Source organism: Ambystoma mexicanum, chromosome 2q (genome assembly GCF_040938575.1).
Source record: "Ambystoma mexicanum isolate Mex_15411 chromosome 2q, UKY_AmexF1_1, whole genome shotgun sequence".
In the NCBI taxonomy this organism is placed as follows: Eukaryota; Metazoa; Chordata; class Amphibia; order Caudata; family Ambystomatidae; genus Ambystoma; species Ambystoma mexicanum.
Genome location: NC_090924.1, coordinates 305,878,412 through 305,888,943, shown reverse-complemented (window position 1 = coordinate 305,888,943; position 10,532 = coordinate 305,878,412).

Genomic DNA, 10,532 nt, shown 5'->3' with positions numbered 1-10,532 from the left:
AGAGCGCTATATAAATACCAAGTAACATAACATTTGAGGTTGTAAAATCATATAAATGCTAAGTAACAAGTAACATAACATTTGAGGTGGAAAATCAACTTAGTTCCATGTACCCCAAATATTTCAATATTGTGAGAAACCTGAAGGTGTCTCACCCGCTAGTCCCCAAAGATCTGTCATCCAGGTGGCCAGGACACAGCCATCGCTATTGGATCCAGTTCCTTGGAGTGGACTAGTTGGGGAGGTTCACCTGCATGAGGGATCTTCAGGGAGTGGAAGTGGGACACCAATGGGTGAGACGCAGTACCCCCTTCCTTCTAACACCTTTTCCCCATCCTACCCCATAGGATAGTTAGAAGCTCAACCCCCGGTTTATTTCCCCAGCCTTCCCGACATGAACACTTTTTTACACCATGAAAGACAACAGACACACCAGAGCCGTTTACCTGATGTCCCAACACAAGGGTCAGGCACAGTCAGGCAATTGACAATAACTACACACACCTGACAACCCTTTCTCTTCCCCGCAGGGATAAAATGTGCAGCACGAGAGCACACTTTGAGCAGGGACAAACGCACAGGGAGGAGGCTATTCCAAGATGGCAGCTCAAATGGAGAAGAAAGGCGGTGAGACCAGAAAAGACCTCAAGGAGAGAAGTGCCCTTGGCCTTTTCGATCCAAGCCTGCAAAGCTTCCGTGAAAGGAATCATAAAACCAGGAACTACAGCTGACGTGTGGTGTAACAGATGTCAACGGTGCATAGGACCCTCACGCACTGATAACTGAGGTGGGGAGGCGACCTTGCTACGCTAGTACAGTCCTTGACTCCAGAGACAAGAAACAACAAAGAGGTCAGCAAAGCTGGTGAGTCGAACGGAGAACTGATAGTAAACCGGACAGTGCTGAGTGAAGGTTGCAAATGGCAACTTGTTATAAACAAAGAATGTGTGTACTACTGAACTTTTAAAACTGAGGGAACACCAGCAGAGTGGTCCGGCCTCACGTGTCCGCCTATTCGAAAGTCTCTGGCTGGTCCCCTCTTCTTGTGAATAATATAGTAACAAGAGGCCGTAGGAAAGGCCTGCATACAGAGTTAAGGTGGTCATACAAGAGTCAAGCCAAAATCCCTTGTAAAATCGAAAGTCCTAAACACATTACCAAAGTTGTGACAATGTGAAACAGGCGTGTGCCCCCTGGTGAGGGAAAACGTTGTATGAACGATAAATGTGGAAAGCCTGACTGGGGGCTTAAGAGAAAGCCTGACTGGGGGCTAGAAAAACTAAGGGAAATGAATCTTGCAAGAGATTACGAATAAGTGAACTGTGTGAAACTGGCAAATGTGAACCCGACTGAGGGAAGTCAAGGTTACAAAACGTATCGGAGCCCAGTTGAGGGGATTCACGGGTGAAAGGAAATCACCCGACGAGAAGACTACTGAAAGGAACGTTTTGTTTGTTGTTTGCAGTACATCAGGCCCTCTGAGGCAAGAGACTTGGTGTAAAGAGACTTGGCCACAGAAGGCCCTAATAATTTGGAAACGAACTGTAAACTCGTGCTGGAGAAGCCCAAGAGTGTGCTGTGCTCGAGAGTCCTGCCTTGTCCCGTGCTAAAAACGTGGGGAATAGAGACCCCAGTTATACCATCCTGACTTATCATTTTGTGAACACTTCTTTCCTTTCTGATGAACATTATCCCACACTATTTTGTAACTTAGCTGTAATCACTTGTGTCTGTCTTTACTGTTGCCACCATGAGTTCTTTACAATATGTGCAATGTTATATAACTATGTAAGAAAAACAAGTATACAATGTGCTTTCTAGCATTAGCCTAGTGACATGTTCCAACTGTCCTGCCCTTTTTCTTCAGTCACATTGTGGTTTCTGTAACTTGGTCGGAACCAAACACTGCACAACCTATTGTCCTAGCTTCACCACCACAACAGGTTCGAAATGCTTTTTCGACAAATCCTTTTATTAAAATAAATAACACCCATTGACAAATCCAGTGTGCTTTTTGGTACAGTGATAAGAGGAGAAACAAGGTATGCTGACAGGGCAGGAAGGAAAGTTTGGGCCATCTTGGAAGATCGCATGATCTCGAATATATAAATCCAACCAAGCACTGGTGAAGGGAACAGTCGGACTTTTTTATAGTAGAAATCAGTACCAGAGTAAAACCTGAAAACAAAGACAACATGTATTGCAATCCTATGTTAGGTATTGCCAGCTTTTGCCAAGTATTGCTATGATATACGTCTACACTCTGGATTCACGATCCATGTTGCCAGGGTCAACATGCAGCCACCCTATTAAACATCACCCCCCTTCACCTTATCCTGCCTCTCCTTTGCTTGTTTTATTGTTTCCCTCTTGCCTGTCCACGGCTATTCCTTTACCTCTCCCTCTGCTGACTACGGTCTGGATACCCTGGATGGCACAAAATGCCTGCTCTCAGACAAGCCTTGGTGCTCTGAGACCACTATGGTGGTGAACTAGCACAGTATAAAAGCTTAGTGACAGAACATAAGCTCATAAACTGGCATACTATGACAAGTGTCACCATCATATACCAGGTGTTCCCATCATAGGCCCAGGTAACCCGATTATTGGCAAGTGCTGGCATAATATGTGCACTCCACGGGTCAGGTATTCTCCCCATATATCCAAGTGTTCACAAGATACAGCATGTTTTGGTTTACAGGTGTACCGGCATAAACACGATTTGGAAGTGATTGTCATATTCCCAGTGAAACCATTTTCCATCTTTGTCCATCATATGTCCATCTAGTCAAACCATTTGTCAGGCGTTGGCAAAGTATGCCAAAGTATGCATGCCTTTTGCCAAACATTGGCGTACAATTCCGAGGTTCTCACGCCATTTGACACCTGTTGCCATTACATGACCAGATACAACATTTTCCAGCTCTTTGCATCCTGTGCCCAAGTTCTCACGCCTTTTACCAGATCCTGGCATCATTTGTCTAGGTACTCCCAACATTCACCAAACATCAGTATTATTCCCTTGCCATTGTATTCCAAAGTTCTACCACCATTTGCCAGCTGTTGCCATGATATGTACAGATGCACACACCTTTTGCCTGCTGTGGTCTCCACATGCTTATGTTCTTGCTACATTTACCAGTTACAAAGCACCAATGGCCAGTGTACTCAGACATATGCCAATGTTTCCATCATATGGTCAGATACACTCTGAATTTTCCAGACATATGTTGACGTCTTTATACCATATGACCAATTTTGCTATCAAATGCATAGGTGCTCATCTCATTATCCAGATGTTGCCATCAGTTGCTCATGTGCTCCCATAATTTCAAAGATCTCGTGCATAGGAGCCACACGGACTGTTGCATCGCTATTGCCTGCTCTCTACTGCGCATCATCACCCTCCGGCATCCCTGTCACTTCTGCCTTTGCAGAGGGATGGCATGCCGACTCGACCAATCAGAGCGAGAGTCTTTGTACTATTTTCCCACTCACTGGCACTGTGAAGGTGCGCTCAGTAGAGAAGCATGACACATCTGCTTTCACTTGAATGCTGGATTTCTTTGGAGGAATTGTTTTCCTGTGTAGAAGACTTATCTTTGCACTGAGTGCCCCAAACACGGTAGAGAAGGTATTTATTATACACCGGTGACAGACGTGCCTCCGCCGAGGGTTATCCCTGATGATGGACAGGAAGTCTGAAATGCATTGGCTTCGGAGATAATGCGTCATCAAAGAATCTCAGCAAGAAGATGAAAGAATATCTCCTAATTTTGTTACTAAGTTTGCCTAAAATGCACTAGAATGTTCTACAAAGGGAGTCTCCAGATCTGATGATGAACGGTTCTATTTCCTGGAACAGTGCATTTCAGCTCTCTGGTAGACACCATATACCGACTTAGTTATTCATAATTTGTTTTGTGATACACAGTGGTAGCCGCTCCCACAACTTACATTGTATGACCTCTGCTTTCTCTTGTCACCTTACTCTCCAGCCCACTGCCCACAATTGGGACCAGGGATGCCGGAAAACCAGGTGGAGAGCAGGAATGTGAGGATTCCCTGTTGCTATCATTAAAAGTCTCCCAGAGCAAGCAGCTGACTGAAGGGAGATGTGCAGGGGCTTACACACTCCCGTTGCTGACATCCTGATATGGCACAGGAAAAAGTCTCCACCATATGGAGCACTAGACCGCATTGCTGTCTTGCATTCACAGTTTATTTATACCGGAAACGACTCTATTTTCATGGTTACTGGCTTTCCCCATCTTCCAACAAGCATGGAAAGAGAAGACAGACTACAAGTCTGTATCATACTAAGCAACAATAAAAACTGCTGTGGACCTCATATTTCTGCAGGGAGAGTGCAGATTGTGTGAAGTACCAATTGTAGTGGCTGACTACAAATGCTGGTGCATTGTCTTCTGCATCCCACACACTTCTTATTACTTCTTAGTGCATTAGTATAACGGCACTTTATAGGTGATGCGTATGTCCCACCTCAGAGATAAAACTATAAACTGCCCGCCATGTACCTGTTGTTTGAATACATTTTAAGAATTTGTTTTAATGTACACTGAATGTTGCACACTCAAAAAGCACTGCATTCACTCGCCCAAAACAAATGTAAGATATTTGTGCAATGGAGGAGCAATATAAGATTTGAATGTCTTATGCGCACAGTTGAGATCTGTCTTCAGGCGCAGACAGGGATTTGTTTGTTATGTGTGACTCATTCACCCCACCTCTATGCCAGTCATGGTGCAGGTATGGCCTGAAACTTGAGGAGAGTTCCAGAAGCACCTCAAGAACTTGCTCTTTGCTTCTGCTTTCTCTCCTCCTCTCCCCTGCTGAACTCCTGACTGAAACTGCACTGGTCACCTGGCTACCCTCTGATCTCGAGCCCAGGTCCTCTCCCCCACCAGCTGCACACTTGCACTGCCCCCCGGGCAACCCCTGCACTTAGGGGCTGTTTCTGTTTCCATACAGTCCCCATCAGCTCCTGACACTTGATGTCTGCACTTACCCCTGCACTTGCCACAAGTTGGCCACATTTTGTAACTATTGTGTTTATTATTTTATTTATTTATTACTGTTCATCCTATGTACTATTCATTTATTACTGTTGATTCTATGTATGATATGATATGATATGATATGATATGATATTTGTAACGCGCCTATACACAAGTGTTTCAAGGCGCGACGAGGCAGGGAGGGAGGGAAACAAGGGGAAGACAGACAAACGATCCTACTAGGCCAGGTGTCATTCAGATCGCGCAAGTGCAGAGGTAAGGGGAAAAGGAGAAAGTGCAGGGGGAGGAGGTGGGGGGGAAGTGCGGTACAAGGTAAGTAGCGTAAAAATAAATAAATAATAAATAATAAATAAAAGGGCCAGCTGGTGGCAAAGTGCGAGGTAAGTGCAGAGCAAGTGCTGGGAAGGGGGCTGTAGGGATGCAGTGACAGTCCCACAGTGCAGGGGGAGCCAGGGAGGCAGTGCAAGTGGAGAGTGGCTGGGACCTGGACCGAGGTCACTGAGAGTGGCTCAGATGCAGGTTTAGTGCAGAATTCAGTGGGGAGTTAAGCAGGTTTAGCAGGGGAGAGGGAGAGAGAAGGCAGAAGCGAAGAGGAAGGTTTTGAGGTGCTTCCGGAACCGGAGATGGTTCTCCTCAAGTTTCAGGGAGGCAGGAAGGCTGTTCCAGAGGGAGGCCCCTGCTGCGGAGAGAGATCTACCCCCAGCTCGTTGCTTCGAGAAGCGGCTGACCATGAGGGAGTTGGAGAAGGATGAGCGAAGGGCTCGTGAAGGAAGATATTTAGGAAGAGAGAGTTGAAGGTATTTAGGCCCCAGGCCCCAGAAGGCCTTGTGGACAATGCAGAGGGTTTTGAACTTAATCCTCGCAGCCACTGGGAGCCAGTGAAGAGATTTCAGTCCTGGAGAGATACGGTCCCTGGGCTTGAGGCCAAGGACAAGTCTCGCAGTTCTGTTCTGGATAAGTTGCAGAGGGCGGAGAGTGGAGGCAGGCAGATTAAGATAGAGGCTGTTACAGTAGTCCAGCCTTGAGAGAACCAGGGCTCGGGAGACAGTGAGCTTCTGGGGGAAGGAGAGGAAGGGAAGAATACCTCTGAGGAGGTGCAGCTGGTAGTGTGACTTCTTAGAGACGTCAGATATATGAGGAGAGAAGGAGAGTGTGGAGTCGAAGATGACCCCAAGGTTTTTAGCCTTGCAGGTAGGGGCAGGAAGGGGGCCAAGGGAGGCCGGCCAGAGAGCTGCAGGGAAGGAGGGAGTGGGTGTGCCGATGAGTAGAATCTCAGTCTTACTGGCGTTAAGGCAGAGGTCATGTACTGCACTGCCCCCTCCTCCTTCCCCCTGCACTTTCCCGTTGCCTCCGCCCCCGCACTTGCACAATCTCAATGTCACCTGGCCTAGTAACATTGTTGTCTCTGTCTTCCCTCTGTTCCTCCTCCCTAGCTTCGTCGTGCCTTACAACACTTGTGTATAGGCACGTTAGAAACACCATATAATATCATATCATATCATATCACATCATGCATTGCATGCCATAGGCTGCATTACCTCCACGTCCATCTTCCTCGTCCCAGTACTTACCTCTAAGAATCCGCCTCACACACAGGAACCTTTTTTTTTGTTGCTTTTGTATTACCCACTACTTACCCGCAATCCTCTGTTTTTACATTTCCTGTCTCCAAAAGGAACCAGGTTTCTTTTCTTCCCTGTGCAGGACTCTGCAGAGCACCATGGTGTCCCCTGCATGCCAACTTCTTCAGTGGGATGGTGAGGCGTGTGCATGTGCTGAGGGTGACTTCTGAAGTCTCTGCATAGCAGCGGCTATCAGTTAAGCCAGATGTCCATCAGCACAAGTCCCTCTCTGCCCTCGCAGGGGCAGGCAGAACCGTTGGGGGCACAGCGTCAGCATTGAAGCCCCGGGTCCAGGGCTTCAGATATGAGCGAAGTGTTAGGAAATATTTCCATTTATTGTGTAATTTTCCCTCCAGTTGTGTAGCCCCCAACTTTATGCTTTGTTTAAACACTATAGTCTGACTTTACCAGAGGAGCACAGCCTTCTGCTGCACTCCCCTGGGCTTTTCGCTCACTTTGTTATGGGGAATCTGACATGCCCTTAAAGACATTCAGTACTGGGAGACTTTGTTTCCCTTAGTCCTTGTCCATGTTGCAACTTTTCTGCAACATGTAAAAGTGTACAATGTACCTTACAGTACAGTGCACTTGGGTCTAAAAGTCATTTCCAAAGGTACTAGATACTCTCGAAGGATTTTTTCGGAGAAGTGCAAATGTGTCTTGGACAGGGCTGGCGGTAGCTTATCTTTTCATGTAATTTTAACCCTTTTCTGCCAGGTAAACCGCATTAACCGCGTTTGACATGAATAGGTGGCCTGGCTCCAAAATGGCCATGCCATGAGGTTCTTTGTCCTGTCTTTTGGCCATCTTGCCCCTTCACCTCCCCCAGGCCGAGCCGACCCGGGTCAGTCTTTATTTGAGCATGCATTCTCCCACAAAACGCCAAGCATTGCGGGCTTCTGCATCCCTTGTGTGTGTGCCTACAGGATGGGGGCTGGAACGTCTGGTTCCAATACACATCCTGGGTGCCAGAGAGTCTGAGGTGCTGTGAATGCCTGGGACCACTGTGGTCCGTGATTGGTCCACATATGGTATGCCTGTCTGAGAGCAGATCTCCCATTGGGTCCTCTTCATTTTGACGCAAAGGAGATTTTGGATAAGAGATGGCACCAAACGCCCTTACCAGGTCGATCTCTGGAGTTCTCACTGAACAAAGGATAGGATCCAAGCATCCTGAAACTAAGAAGCCGAGTCTAGGAACTGCTGGTGACCCGCTGGAAGGTTTGGCACCCTGAGCCCACTGTCGTCCTCCTGGACCCCTCCGCATCTGGTCATCCTAGAAGGTCTGCGAAGATGCTTTGACCCATAGGAATAGTTGGACCCACTACTCTTAGCACCTTCATCAAACCCTGCAAGTAAGCCTTCTCTGAAGTGTCCCTTGGCCAACCAATGGGCTGACAAGCTTACACAGGACCTTTGCCCTGATACCACAGCCGTTTCGAGGAGATACTCGAAACTTGGTACGTCGCTAGCTCTGTTTTCGTGGCACTCTCACGCCAAATTTCGTACACTTGGCATTCCCAGGTCTGGAGTAAAGTGAGTGTGCCCTAACCAGAGCATTTGCAGTTACCGTGTCGCCCAGCCTTGGTGATGAACTTTGCAGGTGCGCTGCTTTTCTGCCCTTCTTGCCCTTGAGGCCACCTGCAGTGAAACTGGCCTGATCCATCCACCAGGAGTGGAGAAATCACCACTGTCCCGTTTGGGAATCAACGCTGTATCTTTGTCGCTGAAAGCCGCAGAGCCACCAAATTGCTGCATTTGAACCTGCAACCGAAGTGGATTCGACTGTCGAAGTTTGGTCCGGAGTACGCCAGGGGTCAGTGAGTAATTGCAACCCTAACCGGTGGTCCCTAGCGCCTCCATCCATTTTTATGCACGAGTGGCACCTGAGGGCCCCTCTCCTTTCCACTGCTAGTGCGAACTAGCAAACTTTTCCCGAACTCTGGAACCTGTTCTGCCCTGTTGGGGAAACCCTTCACAAATAGTGGGAACTTATTCTCCATCCCCTCACCCACCTTCCTGAGCTGCTACAGACCCTTGAAGAGACCCCGTTTTGCCCATTTGCATTACCGCGTACATTTGAGTAATAGGTTCCACTCTTCTTAGGGATTCAACTGCCTCTCAGTTAGGATTGTGTTTGATGCAGAAGGGACTAAAGACTATTTGCACTGCCTGCTTCCTTCCCCTATTAGGTTGTGGACCCATTTCGTGCATTAACCCTTTAGACCCCATTGGTCTTGTATATATGTATTTAGATAGGATTGTATTGATCCAAAAGTATTACTGTGATTGCTATTGTGTGGTGAACTTTAAAAGGCCTTGAAATAAATGTATTTGTATTTTAATGTGTATATACACCTGACTGGGAGTGATTTATAAGTGTCCTTTACTCTGTGTGCTCATTGAGGTCTTTCAGTCACCCTCACCCCTCCTGAGACCTAGTCTTGACCGCCGCCAATGCTACCTTGATTGGTCTGGCTTGTCCAGAAGGTAACCCTGTTCCATGAAACTGGGCTAGCCTTATGAACCTCTGAACACCAGGTCAGAGTTCAGAAATCCATTTTAACACAAAGCGCCATGGTGATTATGGCACGATTGCACCTTCATGTTGAGAGTCAGTGACAGGGCTTCGGCCAATGCTCCTTTTTGGGGAGAGGGGTCTATTTCGGCCAATCGTATCTGTGCCCGAGCTTGTGCCAAGTCCTTTCCAGTTGATAGCCACCAGTTAGGACACAAGCAACCTATCCCTCTACTGCCGTTGACTGCTTGGCACTGACAGCCTTTCTTGCAGTCACAAACCAGTTACCTGGGGAGGCCGGTTGCCGTGTCCTTACAGTTGTTTCCTCTCTGAGTGGCTGGATTGCTCCTGGGATTCTCAGAATAATAGACACCCACATAGTACAGAGGAGTTTCAAAGCCTCTCGCAGCAAGCCATCTGGGGCCTGGGGGGTCAAAAGGAGATTGAAGACCCCTTCTGGTTGCTCTTCGTCTTCTACTCTGTCTACATCGGACTCCTGGTTCTCTTCTTCTGCCCCCACCTGGACTTTGAGGTGTTGGCAGGGTATGCCTGGACAGGGTGGAAGAGGATGCAGTGTTGTTACTGGTCTTGGAGAGCTTGGGAGACTCAGAACCAGTGGTGGGGCGAAGGGACAACTAAGCCTGTAATTCCGCAATTTACGCACTCCCCCCAGGTGTGACTTTCATTTGTTTCAGAGATGGAGATGATTGGAAGAATCCTGTGCATATTGCCATTCCTAGATCGTGGCTACCTCACATCCACTAAAAGGCTCACAGACTTTCTTCTGGACACAGTGCTGGTTGATGCCATCCTGCCCAGTTGGTTGGTGGGTTGGCCATGGAAGTGGGTGAGGTGGCGGTCTGGGTCTCAGTTAACCGTCAGGCATATTCTGCTTGCGAATCCTGCTTGGGTTTACAGATGACTCTCTGAGCGACTGTCTATGGTACCTCTACGGGGAACCCTGCACTTAGTGGGTTCACAAGATTTCATGAGGCAAGGGATGATGGATCAGATTGTGCACCCTTTTTACTACTGTGCTGTAACAAGTGGACCTGGTATTGGGCTTGATGGTTGCCAGGGTGCATGGCACAGCCGTGGCAATGGAGATGGGCGTATTGGCTGGGTGAGGTTTCCATCTACAGGACTGTTCGTCAGCAGATTTCCTAGGGTCTTCAGCATTCATGCTCCCGTTTGCAGGACTGACCTCTTCTGTGGCTAGTCTTCCTCTTTTGCCAATCACAAGTCTTCTGGAGATCAACCCCGGGGCAGCTCGATCAGTGATGTGACCAGGTCTTTTAGGACATCCGGAGGCTTTCGTTCACACCTAGGGTGGCAATACCACAGCGACCACCC